Source organism: Schistocerca serialis, chromosome 10 (assembly GCF_023864345.2).
Source record: "Schistocerca serialis cubense isolate TAMUIC-IGC-003099 chromosome 10, iqSchSeri2.2, whole genome shotgun sequence".
In the NCBI taxonomy this organism is placed as follows: Eukaryota; Metazoa; Arthropoda; class Insecta; order Orthoptera; family Acrididae; genus Schistocerca; species Schistocerca serialis.
In genome coordinates this window covers 229133641-229154063 of record NC_064647.1, presented here as the reverse complement: position 1 = coordinate 229154063, position 20423 = coordinate 229133641, and the positions used below count along the sequence as shown (strand labels likewise).

General features: G+C 43.3%; 1 non-coding gene across 1 annotated transcript; it reads left to right on the top strand.

Moving 5' to 3' along the window:
* Positions 1-19473: 19473 nt before the first annotated feature.
* Positions 19474-19547, top strand: Trnat-ugu (transfer RNA threonine (anticodon UGU)). The gene has a single exon. It is a non-coding gene; the product is annotated as a tRNA-Thr (tRNA).
* Positions 19548-20423: the final 876 nt, after the last annotated feature.

Here is a 20423-nt window from a genome sequence, read left to right as displayed (position 1 = left end):
AGTTTTCCCATTCGTCTGTAAAGAAATCGCGTTAGTATTTTGCAGCCGTGACTTATTAAACTGATAGTTCGGTAATTTTCACATCTGTCAACACCTGCTGTCTTTGGGATTGGAATTTTTATATTCTTCGTGAAGTCTGAGGGAATTTCGGCTGTCTCATACATCTTGCTCACCAGATGGTAGAGTTTTGTTAGGACTGGCTCTCCCAAGGCCGTCAGTAGTTCTAATGGAATGTTGTCTACTCGCGGGGCCTTGTTTCGACTTAGGTCTTTCAGTGCTCTGTCAAACTCTTCACACAGTATCATATCTCCCATTTCATCTTCATCTACACCCTCTTCCATTTCCGTAATATTGTCCTCAAGAACATCGCCCCTGTATAGACCCTCCATATACTCCTTCCACCTTTCTGCTTTTCCTTCTTTACTTAGAACTGGGTTTCCATCTGAGCTCTTGATATTCGTACAAGTGGTTCTCTTTTCTCCAAAGGTCTCTTTAATTTTCCTGTAGGTAGTATCTATCTTACCCCTCATGAGATAAGCCTCTACATCCTTAAATTTGTCCTCTAGCCGTCCCTGCTTAACCATTTTGCACTTCCTGTCGATCTCACTTTTGAGACGTTTGTATTCCTTTTTGCTTGCTTCACTTACTATAGTTTTGTATTTTCTCCTTGTATTTTTGTATTTTCTCTCCTTTCATCAACTCAATATCTCTTCTGTTACCTAAGGATTTCTATTAGCCCTCGTCTTTTTACCTACTTGATCCTCTGCTGCCTTCACTATTTCATCTCTCAAAGCTATCCATTCTTCTTCTACTGTATTTCTTTCACCCATTCTTGTCAATCATTCCCTAATGCTCTCCCGGAAACTCTCTACAATCTCTGGTTCTGTCAGTTTATCCAGGTCCCATCTCCTTAAATTCCCACCTTCTTGCAGTTTATTTAGTTTTAATCTACAGTTCATAACAGATAGATTGTGGTCAGAGTCCACATCTGCCCCTGGAAATGTCTTACAATTTAAAACCTGGTTCCTAAATCTCTATCTTACCATTATATAATCGATCTGAAATCTTCCGGTATCTCCAGGCTCCTTCCATGTATACAACCTTCTTTCATGATACTTGAAGCAAGTGTTAGCTATGATTGAGTTATGCTCTGTGCAAAATTCTACCAGGCGGCTTCCTCTTTCATTCCTTACTCCCATTCCATATTCCCCTACTACGTTCCCTTTTCTTTCTTTTCCTACTATCGAATTCCAGTCACACATGACTATTAAATTTTCGTCTCCCTTCACTATTTGAATAATTTCTTTTCTTTCATCATACATTTCATCAACCTCTTCGTCATCTGCGTAGCTAGTTGGCATATAAACTTGTACTACTGTGGTAGGCGTGGGCTTCGTATCTATCTTGGCCACAATAATGCGTTCACTATGCTGTTTGTAGTAGCTTACCTGCATTCCTATTGTTTTATTCATTATTAAACCTATTCCTGCATTAATCCTATTTGATTTTGTTTTTATAACCCTGTAATCATCTGATCAGAAGTCTTGTTCCTCCTGCCACCGAACTTCACTAATTCCCACTATATCTAACTTTAACCTATCCATTTCCCTTTTTAAATTGTATAACCTACCTGCGGTATTAAGGGAACTGCCATTCAACGCTCCGACCCATAGAACGTCGTTTTTCTTTCTCCTGATAACAATGTCCTCCTTAGTAGTCCCCACCCAGAGATCCGAATGGGGGACTATTTTTCCTCTGGAATATTTTACCGTAGTATATATGAATAATACCCTAGTATTTTCTCCTTTCATCAATTAAATTCAGTATCTCTTCTGTTACCCAAGGATTTCTACTCGCCCTCGTCTTTTTACCTACTAGGTCCTCTGCTGCCTTCACTACTTCATCTCTCAAAGCTACCCATTCTTCTTCTACTGTATTTCTTTCCCCCATTCCTGTCAATTGTTCCCTTATGCTCTCCCTGAAACTCTGTACAACCTCTGGTTCTTTCAGTTTATCCAGGTCCCATCTCCTTAAATTCCCACCTTTTTTCAGTTTCTTCAGTTTTAATCTACAGTTCATAACCAATAGATTATGGTCAGAGTCCACATCTGCCCCTGCAAATGTCTTACAATTTAAAACCTGGTTCTTGAATGTCTGTCTTACCATCATATAATCTATCTGAAACCTTCTAGTATCTCCGGGGTTTTTCCATGTATACAACCTTCTTTCATGATTCTTGAACCAAGTGTTAGATATGATTAAGTTATGCTCTGTGCAAAATTCTACCAGGCGGCTTCCTCTTCCATTTCTTAGCCCCAGTCTATATTCACCTACTGCGTTTCCTTCTCTTCCTTTTCCTAGTGTCGAATTCCAGTCACCCATGACTATTAAATTTTCTTCTCCCTTCACTACCTGAATAATTTCTCTTATCTCATCGTACATTTCATAAATTTCTTCATCATCTGCGTAGCTAGTTGGCATATAAACTTGTACTATTGTAGTAGGCGTGGGCTTCGTGGTTATCTTGGCCACAATAATGCGTTCACTATGCTGTTTGTAGTAGCTTACATGCACTCCTATTTTTTTATTCATTATTAAACCTACTCCTGCATTACCCCTATTTGATTTCGTATTTATAACCCCGTATTCACCGGACCAAAAGTCTTGTTCCTCCTGCCACCGAACTTCACTAATTCCCACTATATCTAACTTTAACCTATCCATTTCCTTTTTTAAATTTTCTAACCTACCTGCCCGACAACAATTACAAATATCACAAACTAATGGTGTTGAAATGTCTATAACGGCTCCCACTGTAATACACTTTCCCGCTGTTTGTGTACATGTCTTGTATTATTTATTTTAATTAATTATTAACAAGAAATCAATAACATTGCTGTTTCAGCAATGAAATGCTAATGCTGAAAATTATACAAGAATGTCAGTTGTTGCATTTCGTCGAGACCTTTAAAATGAGGACTCGCTCTACTCTGTACCTGTAGTGCTTCAAAAGTTCTATTCAGTAAATTGCACATACTGCAGATTTGTTTATTCAGTACCCTTTGATATTAAAATTCATATTAATCGCATCAGCGTCAAGGTTGATTGGTCTCAAACTCCTCTTTCATTTGCCGTATCGTACTTTGGCGTAGTATTTTGCGTTTACATGTAATCAACGCAAACGTGGATAAAGTATTGCAGCCGCGCGGGATTAGCCGAGCGGTCTGGGCGCTGCAGTCATGGACTGTGCTGCTGACCCCGGCGGAGGTTCGAATCCTCCCTCGGGCATGGGTGTGTGTGTTTGTCCTTAGGATAATTTAGTTTAAGTAGTGTGTAAGCTTAGGGACTGATGACCTTAGCAGTTAAGTCCCATAAGATTTCACACACATTTGAACTTTTTATTTTTTTGATAAAGTATTGTATGAAAGCCCCACGTAACCGCCAGCCGTTTGAAAGGGTCGGGTCCACGTGGAGCGACCTGCCGGTGACCACTCGCTCGACGCCTTCTTCCACCCCCCCCCCCCCCCCCCCCCCCCCTGCCACTGCTTCGTTGAGCCAGCCTCAGCGGTCGCCGCTCGCCCTTTAAGCGCGACCAGCGATCGAATTCCTCTCTCCAAATGACTGCCGTGTCACAGTCCTTACTAGATAATAATGACGGAGGACATCGACAAAGTTCACAGAAAGGCAGCTCGTTCTGTATTACGGCCATATAGGGGAGGCAGTGCCACGTATACAGGGTATTACAAAAAGGTACGGCCAAACTTTCAGGAAACACTCCTCACACACAAATAAAGATGTTATGTGGACACGTGTCCGGAAACGCTTAATTTCCATGTTAGAGCTCATTTTAGTTTCGTCAGTATGTACTGTACTTCCTGGATCCACCGCCAGTTGGCCCAATTGAAGGAAGGTAATGTTGACTTCGGTGCTTGTGTTGACATGCGACTCATTGCTCTACAGTACAAGCATCAAGCACATCAGTACGTAGCATCAACAGGTTAGTGTTCATCGTGAATGTGGTTTTGCAGCCAGTGCAATGTTTACAAATGCGGAGTTGGCAGACGCCCATTTGATGTATGGATTAACACGGGGCAATAGCCGTGGCGCGGTACGTTTGTATCGAGACAGATTTCCAGAGCGAAGGTGTCCGGACAGGAAGACGTTCGAAGCAATTGATCGGCGTCTTAGGGAGCACGGAACATTCCAGCCTATGACTCACGACTGGGGAAGACCTAGAACGACGAGGACACCTGCAATGGACGAGGCAACTCTTCGTGTAGTTTACGATAACCCTAATGTCAGCGTCAGAGAAGTTGCTGCTGAACAATGTAACGCTGACCACGTCACTGTATGGAGAGTGCTACGGGAGAACCAGTTGTCTCCGTACCATGTACAGCGTATGCAGGCACTATAAGCAGCAGATTGCCCTCCACGGGCACACTTCTGCGAATGGTTCATCCAACAATGTGTCAATCCTCATTTCAGTGCAAATGTTCTCTTTACGGATGAGACTTCATTCCAACGTGATCAAATTGTAAAATTTCACAATCAACATGTGTGGGCTGACGAGAATCCGCACGCAGTTGTGCAATCACGTCATCAACACAGATTTTCTGTGAACGTTTGGGCAGGCATTGTTGGTGATGTCTTGATTGGGCCCCATGTTCTTCCACCCACGCTCAATGGAGCACGTTATCATGATTTCATACAAGATACTCTACCTGTGCTGCTAGAACATGTGCCTCTACAAGTACGACACAACATGTGGTTCATGCACGATGGAGCTCCTGCACATTTCAGTCGAAATGTTCGTACGCTTCTCAAGAACAGATTCGGTGACCGATGGATTGGTAGAGGCGGACGAATTCCATGGCCTCCACGCTCTCCTGACCTCAACCCTCTTGAGTTTCATTTATGGGGGCATTTGAAAGCTCTTGTCTACACAACCCCGGTACCAAATGTAGAGACTGTTCGTGCTCGTATTGTGGACGGCTGTGATACAATACGTCATTCTTCAGGGCTGCATCAGCGCATCAGGGATTCCATGCGACGGAGGGTGGATGCATGTATCCTCGCTAACGGAGGACATTTTGAACATTTCCTGCAACAAAGTGTTTGAAGTCACGCTGGTACGTTCTGTTGCTGTGTGTTTCCATTCCATGATTAATGTGATTTGAAGAGAAGTAATAAAATGAGCTCTAACATGGAAAGTAAGCGTTTCCGGACACATGTCCACATAACATATTTTCTTTATTTGTGTGTGAGGAATGTTTCCTGAAAGTTTGGCCGTACGTTTTTGTAACACTCTGTAGATATGCGACTTGGAGTAGCAATCATTAAAACAATTGTCGAGGCGAGATCTTTCCACGAAGCTTAAGCAACCAACTTTCTACTCAAAATGCGATTTTGTTGAAACCCAACTACATACACCGAAATCATGAGCGTAATAAAACAGGAAAAATCAGAGCTCGCACAGAGAGATTTAAGTGTTAACAAGTGTTGATTGTCTCCAGCTGTAAAATAATTCGGAAAAATCATATTTGTGTCATCAGCTGTACAGTATTTATGTTTAGTCTCAACCGGTTTCTGTTCTTACAACCATCTTCACGGAGAAAACTGTAGAAAAAAATAAAAAAAAATAAAATAAAATAAGACTATAGAATATGTACATGCATCATACAAAATGGAGGAATTAAAGAAGATCATTTTTAAATCGCAGTAGTTACACATTGTACATTAATGGATCAGCCTACGTTTCCACCATATACACTATGTGATCAAAAGGCATACGTTTCTCATACTAGGTGCATTGTGCTGCCACGTACTGCGAGGTACTCCATATCGGCGACCTCAGTAGTCATTCGACATCGTGAGAGAGCAGAATGGGGCGCTGCGCCGAACTCACGGACCCCGAAAGTGGTCAGGTGATTGGGTGTCACTTGTGTCATACGTCTGAACGCGAGATTTCTACACTCCTAAACATCCTTAGGTCCACTGTTTCCGATGTGATAGTGAAGTGGAAACGTGAAGGGATACGTACAGCACAAAAGCGTACAGGCCGACCTCGTCTATTGACTGACAGAGACCGCCGACAGCTGAAGAAGTTCGTAATGTGTAATAAGCAGACATCTATCCAGACCATCAATCAGGAATTCCAAACTGCATCAGGATCCACTGCAAGTACTATGACAGTTAGGCTGGAGGTGAGAAGACTCGGATTTCATGGTCGAGCGGCTGCTCATAAGCCACACATCAGCCGGGAAATGCCAAACGACGCCTCGCTTGGTGTAAGGAGCGTAAACATTGGACGATTGAACAGTGGAAGAACGTTGTGTGGTCTGATGAATCACGGTACACAATGTGGCGATCCGGTAGCAGGTGCGAATATGGTGAATGGTGAACGTCATCTATCAGCGTGTGTAATGCCAACAGTAAAATTCTGAGGCGGTGGTGTTATGGTGTGGTCGTGTTTTTCATGGATGGGGGCTTGCATCCCTTGATGTTTTCCGTGGCACTATGCATCACAGGCCTACATTGATATTTTAAGCATCCTCTTGCTTCCCACTGTTGAAGAGCAATTTGGGGATGGCGATTGGATGTTTCAACACCATCGAGCACCTGTTCATAATGCACGGCCTGTGGCGGAACGGTTACACGGCAATAACGTCCCAGTAATGGACTGGCCTGCACAGAGTCCTGACTTGAATTCTATAGAACCACTTTGGGATATTTTGGAACGCCGACTTCGTGCCAGGCCTCACCGACCGATATCGATACCTCTCCTCAGTGCAGCACTCCGTGAAGAATGAGCTGCCATTCCCCAAGAAACCTTCCAGCACCTGACTGAACGTATGCCTGCGAGAGTGGAAGCTGTCATCAAGGCTAAGGGTGAGCCAACACCATACTGAATTCCAGCATTAGCGAAGGAGAGCGCTACGAACTTGTCAGTCATTTTCAGCCAGGTGTCCAGATACACATAGTGTATGAACTATACAAGTGTAAAACGTATTGTCATAATAGTCTGTCTTAAGAGACTCCATGTAAACACAATGTACCTTTGAACGATTAGAGGAGTACACATTTGGTGATAACTCCACACTTAGTAACAGACACGTTATAGCTGTCAAAAGTACAAATACTATGTGATCGTCAAAAAAATCAAGTTGGAACGCATGCACAGTATGAATGACTAAAAGGCTGAAAATGTGTAGCCAAGAATTACAGCAACAGAAAGACAGAAATGACATCGCTTCCTTCTTCTGTACAACAATGTTAGCATATAACCGGTTATAGTGCGGTGTATCGACTTTAGTGTTGCAGAAAGGAAAAAGTAGGTATTTACTTATAAATATTCTACACTAAACATTGTGAAAGAAGTCGATTTAAAGGACTGCAATTAACTAGAATATTAGAAACTATTATACTATGTGATAATTGCAGACGAATGCACGTAAATCAAAAAAGGCAATAAAACATGAGAATCGTCGAAGGCAGGCGTAGAAAGCAACCATCCAACAAGTCGAACATTAAAATTGTGTCAAAATAACTACCTAATCTTATTAAAGAATTATTTGGGCCTAATGGGAACCCTTAGCTGACAGTAAAATCTCGACAGAACGATCTAAGTTCCGCAGATGTAGACGTCTGGACATATCTGTCTAGATCTTATGGGTGTTAGTTTACATATGAGACACTGAAGGTATTACATGGGATTTATTTACTATGTAATAGAGCTTTTCCACGTATAAATGTAATCCGAAGGAATATAAATAATAAACTCAGTTATTTAAAGTTTAATTAACAAATTCAAGTGGTATGTTCCTTAAATACCAGTGATACTTATAAATATTCTACACTTGTCTGACTCATATATGACGGAAATGTATGGTTGATCCACTGATGTACAACGTGTAAGTACTGTGGTTTAAAAATGACTAAAGTCTCGATTTACTATGAAGCTTGCGTATATTCTATATTTGGTTTTTTGGACCTTACAGTTTTCTCCTTAGAGATGATTGTGACAATCGAAACCAGTAGAGAATAAACATAAAAATTGTACAGCTGATCGCACAAACATGCTTCTTCCAAATTTAAATGTTAGTTTTTCCCGCACAGTGTTTGAGTGTGGAACGGTAGAGAAATAGTGTTAAAAGTAGTTCAGTGCGCTCTCTGCCAGGCACTCAACTGTGAATTGCAGAGTAGTCTTATAGATCTAGCTAGTCACGTAGATCTAGGTGTAATTTTTGAAACAATAAAAAAGAGTCTGTCTTAAAATGTTTTTATTTCACCTTTCTTGTGAAAATTTGAAAGCTGACCCCCGCAGTTCTTAATCAGATCTGTACGCAGTCATAAATTTGGCAGTAGATATTGGAACACGTATGTAACGTAGCAGCGATGGTGAGGCATGATAAAATCTTTGACCAGAGAGCCTTTTATCGTAGTTAGTCTGCGCTTGACCGCGCGAGAGTTGCGAGCAGCACTCTGTCAGTAGTCGTCGTGCAGTATACTCTGTCGGTAGCAGTAGCTCAGTTCAGTTGCGTCCAGTACTCTGTCGGTAGTAGTCGTGCAGTACAGTTGCGAGCAGTCTGTCAGTGGGCAGTCTGTGAGCAGTGCAGTATGTCGGTAGTAGCAGCCCAGTGCAGTTGTGTGTGAGGAGTCGGCGAGCGTCGACACGGCATTCTGGTCAAGATTCAGGATGAGGTATATTATTTTTAAATGCGCTCAGCTAATAATGCAAATCAACTGTAACTAATTTGTGCAATAATCGCCCCAATAATAATTTTGATTTCAAAGCAATTTTTTTACAAAAGAAGCATTTAATTGAACCAACGATTTCCTTCCATTTCCAATAAAGTAAAGTTTCAGTTAAATTTCAAAAAAAAAAAAATTATTTGCAATGCATTTCCTCCAAGCCGTGGCCAACAATAAGAGCAGAAACCTGACATGCAGTTATACTGAGGTAAGAAATTAATTCTGATTTTTGCACAGGGCCAAAGACCGATATTTCGGTTTAATTGAATTTTCATTGTCACTGAAGTTTCATTAGCACTGAATTATCTTTTATTATATTTTTTGTGGGAGCTTACACCAGAGTCAGATTGCGAATTTCACATTTTTATTGCCTTTTTCAGTACATTTCATTGCAGGGAGGTTACGTTTGGCTCCCATTTCTATTAAAATAATAACATTAAATTTCGGTGGAAAGGTTACAATATTGCCTTTAAGTAGTGGTTTCAGCATTGCACACGTCCACTTCATTTAAACTACGGTCATAAGTAGATTGTCACTGAAGTTTCATTAGCACTGAATTATCTTTTATTATATTTTTTGAGGGAGCTTACACCAGAGTCAGATTGCGAATTTCACATTTTTATTGCCTTTGTCAGTACATTTCATTGCAGGGAGGTTACGTTTGGCTCCCATTTCTATTAAAATAATAACATTAAATTTCGGTGGAAAGGTTACAATATTGCCTTTAAGTAGTGGTTTCAGCATTGCACACGTCCACTTCATTTAAACTACGGTCATAAGTAGATATACAATTTCATTTTGATTAAACGCTGAGATGGAAAACAGGGAAGAAGACATCTAGAAAGTTTTGTTCAAAATGTTCAAATGTGTGTGAAATCTTATGGGACTTAACTGCTACTGTCATAAGTCCCTACGCTTACACACTACTTAACCTAAATTATCCTAAGGACAAACACACACACCCATGCCCGAGGGAGGACTCGAACCTCCGCCGGGACCAGCCGTACAGTCCATGACTGCAGCGCCTTAAACCGCTCGGCTAATCCCGCGCGACTAGAAAGTTTTGTATTAGAAGCACTCTAACCAACTATTGCTAAATAATTAGGGCAGCTCTTTGTTGTAAGAAGGCATTCTCAAAGTGAAAATGGTAACGCTTCAGTTTGTACGCAGAAGCAATGACTTATGCTTACTTTCTCTTGTTTTCAGGATGCCGTGCTTAGAGAATGCCCCTGCAACAATTTCACCATCTGATAATAAGTAAGTATCGTCACGTTGGCTAACTTTTTCTGGAGATACGTATACTATCTTACTTCATAGTAACATTAATTTCGTCTGGAAATCAGCAACCGACTTGTATTTGAACCAGCTTGTTACATTCAATCCTTGCTCTCACTCTACAATTATTACTCCCCACACGTTACTGGAATACCAAAATAACAGTTCCTTACCAAACTACCCCACTTTCTCTTCTAATTTTAACATGCAACTCTTCTCTCCCCAGATCGATGCCATATGACTTCGTGAGTTACCTGGTCCATGGACTTAATTATCAGCATTCTTTTGTAACAACAAATCTGAAAAGTTGCTATTCTTTTCTTGTCCGTTCTGTTGTCATACACGTTTTGATTCCATGTGAGGCTTCACTCCAGACATTACCCTTCAGGTTAGACTTAATAACAGTTTAACTAATATTCGATGTTTTTCACTATCTCAAAAAATATTATCTTCCTGTTGCTATTCTGAACTTTTCTTGGGGCACTCCTGACGATACCGTTGTTTCTGACGAACACTCGCCATGGAGAACGTCATACTGGGTTCTGTTACTTAAGAAGTCCTCGAGCCACTCACATAGAATTATTGTACTGTATGAAAAAAAAAGTAAATTCGTTATTCAACATGTAGACGTCACTACACATATTCGGATTTAGGTTATGACATGTTCGATGTGCTTGCCGCCATCGGCGATGTTGTGGCGCAGACGAATAGCGAAATTCTGCATCACCCGCTGAAGCGTCGGAATATCGATGGTGTCGATGTCCTCCTGACTGGCTTTTTTGAGCTCAGCAATGGTTTTTGGGTTATTGCTGTACACATTGTCCTTAATATTGGAATTGATTGTGTTCAGATCCGGAAAATATAGCGGTTACCCCAGAGTCAGAATGTCATTTCCAAAGTGCTCCTCCAGCACATCAAACAGTCTCCTGCTTCGATGGGGTCGAGACCGGTCTCGCATGAACCACACCTTGTCGAAATCAGGGTCACTTTGGATAATGTGGATGAAATAATCTTCCGAAACCTTCACGTAACGTTCGGTAGTCATCTTGCCGTCAAGGAATATCGCACCGGTTATTCCGTGACTGGACACTGCAGACTGCACAGTCAACCGTTTAGGGTGAAGAGACTTTCTCAATGGACAATAAAGGAAAAAAAAACACCTCCTAACAGGCCATGAAGGTCCAACGGTACCGATCGGCCGCCGTGTCATCCTCAGCCCAGAGGCGTCACTACATGCGGATATGGAGGGGCATGTGGTCAGCACACCGCTCTCCCGGCCGTATGCCAGTTCCCGACACCGGAGCCACTACTTCTCAATCAAGTAGCTCCTCAGTTTGCCTCACAAGGGCTGAGTGCACCATGCTTGCCAACAGCGCTCGGCAAAGCCAGACGGTGACCCATCCAAGTGCTAGCCCAGCCCGACAGCGCTTAACTTCGGTGATCCGACGGGAACCGGCATTAACACTGTGGCAAGGCCGATGTCCCTCAGGTCAACAAGCGAATTTATAATAACACAAGAACAGCGAGTACAATGAACGATACATCATCCAAATTTTTAAAACTGATCGTTTAATCTGGTCACTGTTCATAATCAAAACATCGCCGTAGTTGAGAACAACAGCTTAGGAATACAACAGGTTAAGTTTGTTAATTGTGGGTCACCTAACCAGGGAAAGCTTGTAGAACAGTAAGGGATCTTGGAATCTGAACTGAGAATGAAAAATATATATCTGTTTTTAATAATGGACATAATTCATATAAAAGTAACAGAGAGCAAAATTCTCAAAAATTTCAAATGAAAATACATAACGACGCTAACACTGTGGGGAGATACCAAATTATGTGGAAGACTGTATGAGGAAAATGCAACAAGTTCTCCTCATGTGGGCAGCTCGTGAATTCAAAGTTTATGAGACAATAGGAGGCCTCAAACTATAATCAATTAAGCACTCAAATTACAACCAATTAAGCAAAACTGGGTGGCAAATTAAGCAAGCAGCGACCTGCTCAGAATATCAATTGCGCCACCGCAGATGCCCCACTTACCTTTCTCCAAAATCAACTAGCGGGCGACAATTGGCTGCAGCCAGCAGCCGAGAGAAGAACTGCTCCGAATATTAATTCAGAACCCTCAACTGTTAAATTTCCAGAAAACTCAGTTCGAACTACACGCTTCCAGAGACGTTTTCAACCCTCAAAGATCTATCATGTATACATGCAAACTGAAGCGACGGATGAAAGTTTGTACGAAGGCCGGGGTTCGAACCCAATTCTCCCTCTAACTAGGGGGATGCGCCAACCACTGCGCCACCCTCACACAGTGGCTTTGCTCAACTGCAGCACTCCTCCCTCCTCAGTACAAATTCCCTTTCACACCTCAGTCCTTGAGAACCACTCATTTGCATGTATAGCAAGAGCTCAGATGGAAACCCAGTTCTCAGCAAAGAAGGGAAAGCAGAAAGGTGGAAGGAGTATATGGAGGGTCTATACAGGGGCGATGTTCTTGAGGACAATATTATGGAAATGGAAGAGGAGATAGATGAAGATGAAATGGGAGATATGATACTGCGTGACGAGTTTGACAGAGCACTGAAGGACCTGAGTCGAAACAAGGCCCCAGGAGTAGACAACATTCCATTAGAACTCCTGACAGCCAGTCCTTACAAAACTCTACCATCTGGTGAGCAAGACGTATGAGACAGGCGAAATTCTCTCAGACTTCAAGAAGAATATAATAATTCCAATCCCAAAGAAAGGTGTTGACAGATGTGAAAATTACCGAACTATCAGTTTAATAAGTCACAGCTGCAAAATACTAACGCGAATTCTTTACAGACGAATGGAAAAACTGGTAAAAGCCGACCTCGGGGAACATCAGTTTGGATTCCGTAGAAATGTTGGAACACGTGAGGCAACACTGACCCTACGACATATCTTAGAAGCTAGATTAAGGAAAGGCAAACCTACGTTTCTAGCATTTGTAGACTTAGAGAAAGCTTTTGACAATGTTGACTGGAATACTCTCTTTCAAATTCTAAAGGTGGCAGGGGTAAAATACAGGGAGCGAAAGGCTATTTACAATTTGTACAGAAATCAGATGGTAGTTATAAGAGTCGAGGGACATGAAAGGGAAGCAGTGGTTGGGAAGGGAGTGAGACAGGGTTGTAGCCTCTCCCCGATGCTGTTCAAACTGTATATTGAACAAGCAGTAAAGGAAACAAAAGAAAAGTTCGGAGTAGGTATTAAAAAACTTTGAGGTTCGCCGATGACATTGTAATTCTGTCAGAGACAGCAAAGGACTTGGAAGAGCAGTTGAACGGAATGGACAGTGTCTTGAAAGGAGGGTATAATATGAACATCAACAAAAGCAAAACGAGGATAATGGAATGTAGTCGAATTAAGTCGGCTGATGCTGAGGGAATTAGATTAGGAAATGAGACACTTAAAGTAGTAAAGGAGTTTTGCTATTTGGGGAGCAAAATAACTGATGATGGTCGAAGTAGAGAGGATATAAAATGTAGACTGGCAATGGCAAGGAAAGCGTTTCTGAAGAAGAGAAATTTGTTAACATCGAGTATTGATTTAAGTGTCAGGAAGTCGTTTCTGAATGTATTTGTATGGAGTGTAGCCATGTATGGAAGCGAAACATGGACGATAAATAGTTTAGACAAGAAGAGAATAGAAGCTTTCGAAATGTGGTGCTACAGAAGAATGCTGAAGATTATATGGGTAGATCACATAACAGGTGATGAGGTATTGAATAGAATTGGGGAGAAGAGGAGTTTGTGGCACAGCTTGACAAGAAGAAGGGATCGGTTGGTAGGACATGTTCTGAGGCATCAAGGGATCACCAATTTAGTACTGGAGGGCAGCGTGAAGGGTAAAAATCGTAGAGGGAGACCAAGAGATGGATACACTAAGCAGATTCAGAAGGATGTAGGTTGCAGTAGGTACTGGGAGATGAAGAAGCTTGCACAGGATGGAGTGGCATGGAGAGCTGCATCAAACCAGTCTCAGGACTGAAGACCACCACAACAACAACCTCAGCCCACTTGGTACTCTCCCTAAACTCGAACAGAACTAAAAAGGATCTCCAAATGTATTGGAATAGCACCTCAGCATCGATCTAAATGCAGTTTCCGGCCTGAAACCCAGGCATAGGTGCTTTAGTCATGGGTACAGAGAGGTTTCGATGGCTCAGACATCTATGCATACTGAAGCAACGAATGACTGTCTGTACCGAGGCCAGGATTCAAAGTGGGTCACCTGCTCTCTTGTTTCGCTCAATGCTGAGGCGCTATCCTAATACAGACGGAGAGCCTCTGCAGTGCTGGTTTAGTTTAGTGGGAACACTAAGAGGCCTGAGGCATGAATGGGAAATTGCACTGAGGAGAGAGGCATGCTAGGGTGGTCCATACAGTCGTGCGAAGCTACTGTCCCAGGCTGGCGTGGTGGCTAGCTCACCTACCCAGTCAGCGGGAGAACTGGCTTCGAATCCTGGCCTTGCTACAAATTTTCATTTGCCGCTTCAACCTGGATATATACATTCCAAAAACTCTCCATGGAGGGGACGTCTCAGTGCTGCTACCAATTTAATGAACGTGAATATCCCTTAATTTACAGAAAAACAGGGGGGACTGCAGAAACTTCCCCTCTTGGTGTATAGAACGCACATTTACAAGCAGGAAGTTGTTACTGGCCTGTCTCCTCGATTGGTCAACCGCATCAAGCATGGTTGGCAGGAATGACTCACTTGATTGGCTACTCCAAAATTTTGGAGCGAAAACAACCGTTTTCCACACACTGGTTGGGTGGCTCCATGATGTTCCGCTGTTTGATGTTGTACATCTACGTCTACACGATTACTCTGCAATTCACATTTAAGTGCTTGGCAGAGGGTTCATCGAACCACAATCATATTATCTCTCTACCATTCCACTCCCGAACAGCGCGCGGGAAAAACGAACACCTAAACCTTTCTGTTCAAGCTCTGATTTCCCTTATTTTATTTTGATGATCATTCCTATCTATGTAGGTTGGGCTCAACAAAATATTTTCGCATTCGGAAGAGAAAGTTGGTGACTGAAATTTCGTAAATAGATCTCGTCGCGACGAAAATCGTCTTTGCTTTAATGCCGCGAGGGATTAGCCGAGCGGTCTAAGGCGCTGCAGTCATGGACTGTGCGGCCGGTCCCGGCGGAGGTTCGAATCCTTCCTCGGGCATGGGTGTGTGTGTTTGTCCTTAGGATAATTTAGGTTAAGTAGTGTGTAAGCTTAGGGACTGATGACCTTAGCGGTCAAGTCCCATAAGATTTCACACACATTTCAACATTTCTTTGCTTTAATGACTTCCATCCCAATTCGCGTATCATATCTGCCACACTCTCTCCCCTATTACGTGATAATACAAAACGAGCTGCCCTTTTTTCCACCCTTTCGATGTCGTCCGTCAATCCCACCTGGTAGGGATCCCACACCGCGCAGCAATATTCTAACAGAGGACGAACGAGTGTAGTGTAAGCTGTCTCTTTAGTGGACTTGTTGCATCTTCTAAGTGTCCTGCCAATGAAACGCAACCTTTGGCTCGCCTTCCTCACAATATTATCTATGTGGTCTTTCCAACTGAAGTTGTTCGTAATTTTAACACCCAGGTACTTAGTTGAATTGACAGCCTTGAGCATTGTACTATTTATCGAGTAATCGAATTCCAACGGATTTCTTTTGGAACTCATATGGATCACCTCAAACTTTTCGTTATTTAGCGTCAACTGCCACCTGCCACATCATACAGCAATATTTCCTAAATCGCTTTGCAACTGATACTGGTCTTCGGATGACCTTACTAGACGGTAAATTACAGCATCATCTGCGAACAACCTAAGAGAATTGCTCAGATTGTAACCCAGGTCATTTATATAGATCAGGAACAGCAAAGGTCCCAGGACGCTTCCCTGGGGAACACCTGATATCACTTCACTTTTACTCGATGATTTGCCGTCTATTACTACGAACTGCGACCTTCCTGACAGGAAATCACGAATCCAGTCGCACAACTGAGACGATACCCCATAGGCCCGCAGCTTGATTAGAAGTCGCTTGCGAGGAACGGTGTCAAAAGCTTTCAGGAAATCTAGAAATACGGAATCAACTTGAGATCCCCTGTCGATAGCGGCCATTACTTCGTGCGTTGCACAAGAACGATGTTTTCTGAAACCATGCTGATTACGTATCAATAGATCGTTCCCTTCGAGGTGATTCATAATGTTTGAATACAATATATACTCCAAAACCCTACTGCAAACCGACGTCAATGATATAGGTCTGTAGTTCGATGGATTACTCCTACTACCCTTCTTAAACACTGGTGCGACCTGCGCAATTTTCCAATCTGTAGGTACTGCTCTATCGGTGAGCGAGCGGTTGTATATAATTGCTAAGTAGGGAGCTATGGCAAAAGTGTCATTGAAAATTATACTGTGGGGGCGGAAGTGGCGGCATGGTGTCGTCTCTGCTTTGTAAGGACATGTACCGGCTCTGCTAACAAAAGTGCAGAGCAGGTCGTGGACCAACTTCCGCCAAAAACTGCCCAACTGCCCAGGGATGCTTCCCCTTCTAATGAGATTCACACACCGCCAACTGCTGGCCAACAGGAACTTGAGACCACACCGGCAGCATGTTTCCCCAGCGAGAAAAATACGATAGTTTCCTCCCAGTCACACATGTCTAGTACTTGCAAGAAAATAACTACAAAACAGTGGCAGAAAATGAAACTATATCGCATAGCAGTTTCTGGCTATGCCACACCTTAAAGAAGTGGTTCATATGTTCTGGATTATTACTTCCAAATGGGAAATAATTTACCTGAAGATCAGCATCAAATGTAGACCAAACACTCTAGTCAGTTGTTTTTTATAAACCGCCAGTCTCAAGTTCAGTAGTGGTTGAATTTCAAGAGGAAAATTTCTCTTGTTAGTCTCCATATCGTGTTCTGGTAATAGTGGAAAATTGCCATCTGCAGAATGAAAGACTCAAGTGGTTTCAACAGGCAGTAATGGCAGAGACCTGCGTCATATTGCTTCCTGCGCTGTTTGCGATTCAATGAGTGTCATGCGGATAGGGAATCAGTAGGTTTAGAAGCGCCATGCTCAGTTCAAAGCAGGATCTCAATGGTCCCACACGACTAGTGCCCGAGGGGACAGACACATTGTCCGTTCAGTCTACATCTACATCCATACTCCGCAAGCCACCTGACGGTGTGTGGCGGAGGGTACCTTGAGTACCACTATCGGTTCTCCCTTCTATTCTATTCTCGTATTGTTCGTGGAAAGGAGGATTGTCGGTATGCCTCTGTGTGGGCTCCAATCTCTCTGATTTGATCCTCATCGCGAGATATACGTAGGAAGGAGCAATATACTGCTTGACTCCTCGGTGAAGATATGTTCTCGAAACTTCACCAAAAGCCCGTACCGAGCTACTGAATCGTGCAGGTTTGTACAACTATATGACATGTAAATGAAGACAGTAACTGTTCTGGGAACAACAGAATACTGTTGATGACCGTGCAGCTTTTCCCTGGAATAAATGATGACTAACTGAAACTCTCAGCTGCCGACAGGTGTTGTTGATATACCTCGATGTGGACAGCTGAAAATTTGTGCCCCGACCAGGACTCGACCCCGGGATCTCCTGCTTACATGGCAGACGCTCTGTCCATCTGAGCCACCGAGGACACAAATGAATAGCGCGACTGGAGGGACATATCCATTGCACGCTTCCCGTGAGACTCACATTCCCAACTGTCCACAATTCTACGTATGCAATGTACCTTATAGACATTTGCCCATCCACTCATTACTCACGCACGCTTTGGCGATTCCCGTAAGAGTTTGGGCAACCTGTGCGCATTTGCACAGACGAAGGTCAATGGCTGGGTAGCCTTTAACTATACGAGGGCGGTTCGGAAAGTAACCTCCGATTGGTCACAGTGCGGGTTGTGGGGGGAGTAGCGACGCCATCTGTGCGTTCACGCACTCAACAGGTCAGTCGGCATCAAGCCGTGGTCGAGTGAACGTCGTACCTGCGCTAGTTTAGTTTTTGTGGCAGTTTGAAATGTGTGCTGCAATAGAAAACCCCGCCAAATGTGAAGTGCGTGCTGTCATAAGGTTTTTTACAGCCAAAGGATATTCTGCAGCAGCTATTCATTGTGAGCTTTGTGCTGTGTACGGACCAAGAGTTATGAGTGAAGGAGTTGTCCGTGAATGGGTACATTTATTTAAAAGTGGACGAGAAAACGTTCATGATGAAGAGAGGAGTGGTAGACCATCATTGGTGACTGACGAACTCGTTCAGACAGTTGATGCAAAAGTTCGTGAAAATCGACGTTTCTCAATGTTGGAGTTGTCTACTGGTTTTCCACAGATTTCTAAGACTCTCTTGTACGAGATAGTGACAGCAAGATTGGGTTACCGTAAGTTCTGTGCACGATGGGTGCCCAAAATTCTTACCGACCACCACAAAACTCAAAGAATGGCCTCTGCATTAGACTTTCTGTCACGTTATGAGGACGAAGGAGAACCATTGTTAAACAGAATCGTGACCGGTGACGAAACCTGGATTAAGTACGTGAACCCTGAGACAAAAGAACAATCAAAGATGTGGGCACATTCAAATTCGCCTACCAAACCAAGAAAAGCCTCGCAAGATTTTTCTGCCAGAAAACTGATGGCAACGGTGTTTTGGGATGCCAAAGGGGTGTTGTTGGTTGAATTCATGGAACGTGGTACGACCATTAATCAAGACGTGTACTGTGAAACAATAAAAAAGTTGCGATGGGCTATACAGAACAAACGCCGTGGTATGCTGACTTCCGGTATCGTTTTTTTGCATGATAACGCCTGTCCTCACTCTGCTCGCAGAACAACGGCCCTTCTTGAGTCCTTCAAGTTATCAACCATCCACCTTACAGCCCAGACCTGGCGCCAAGTGATTATCACCTCTTCATGCATTTGAAGAAATGGCTCGGGTCACAGCGGTTTGATGACGACGAAGAGCTCAAAGATGCGGTCACAGGCTGGCTCCAGTCACAAGCGGGTGATTTTTATGCAGAAGGAATTTCAAAGCTTGTGAAGAGATACGATAAGTGCCTCAATCGTTATGGAGACTATGTAGAAAAATAGTGCAAAGATGTAGTTGTAAGATATATTAAAATATTTTTATTTAACTTGGTGTATTTTTTTAAATCAATCGGTGGTTACTTTCTGAACGGCCCTCGTATATATATATATATGAAGAATCTTATGGGAATCGCCAAAGTGTGCGCGAGTAATGAGTGGATGGGCAAATGTCTATAAGGTACATTGGATATGTAGAATTGTGGACAGTTGGGAATGTGAGTCTCACGGGAAGCGTGCAAGGGATAAGTCCCTGCAGTCGCGCTATTCACCTGTGTCCTCGGTGGCTCAGATGGATAGAGCGTCTGCCATGTAAGCAGGAGATCCCGGGTTCGAGTCCCGGTCGGGGCGCACATTTTCAGCTGTCCCCATCGATGTATATCAACAACACCTGTCTGCAGCTGAGGGTTTCAGTTAGTCATCATTTATATGACATGTCTTGTGTCTGGAAATAGACCTGTTTGCACAGCCAGTCTCCATAGGTCTGGAGCACCACAGTCAGCACGGCAACCGCTGTAGCAGCTACCCTTGCTGCAGTGAAGGAAGACGTGCAGGCAGTGGAGCACACAAGGACATACTGGAAACAGGGGCGGCAACACACTGTCGTTTCAGGCGAGCCCAGATTCTGCGCTCAGTGTCGAGCTAATGGGAAAAAAATTGCAACACCAAGGAGTTCTGCAACATAAACGAAATTTGGTATGCTTGTTTCTACATCTGAAAGACGATGTCCGGATTTCGTGCCTGTCGCATAAGAGTAGAGTGATCAGCGTCACTATGAGGGTGCAATGAGCGTTAATTACCTTTGAGATTCTTTGAGGTTGTAAATTGCGGGCTGATGATAGTTAAGAATGGCTTTAAGGCGACAGAGACTCCATTGTCAACACCTCACTGAGTTTGAACGAGGCCGTGTAGTAGGTCTACTAGAAGCTGCATGTTTCTTCTGTGATACTGCAGGAAGACTTTGCAGGAATGTAGCCACTGCAAATGTCTGCTTGCAGCTGTGGTGGTCAAGAGAATGTACGGTCTCAAGAAGACCGGGCTACTGACGGCCATGTGGGAAGCATGTCGTGCTCGGTGTGCGGCTCTGCCACTTCCTATTGCATGTGCAGCAGCAATTTGAGCACCTGTTGCCATCACAGAGGCACAACGAACTGTTACAAACCGGTTACTTGCAGGACAGCTCAGAGCCAGTCGGCCTGTAGCGTACATTCCATTGACCCCAATCCA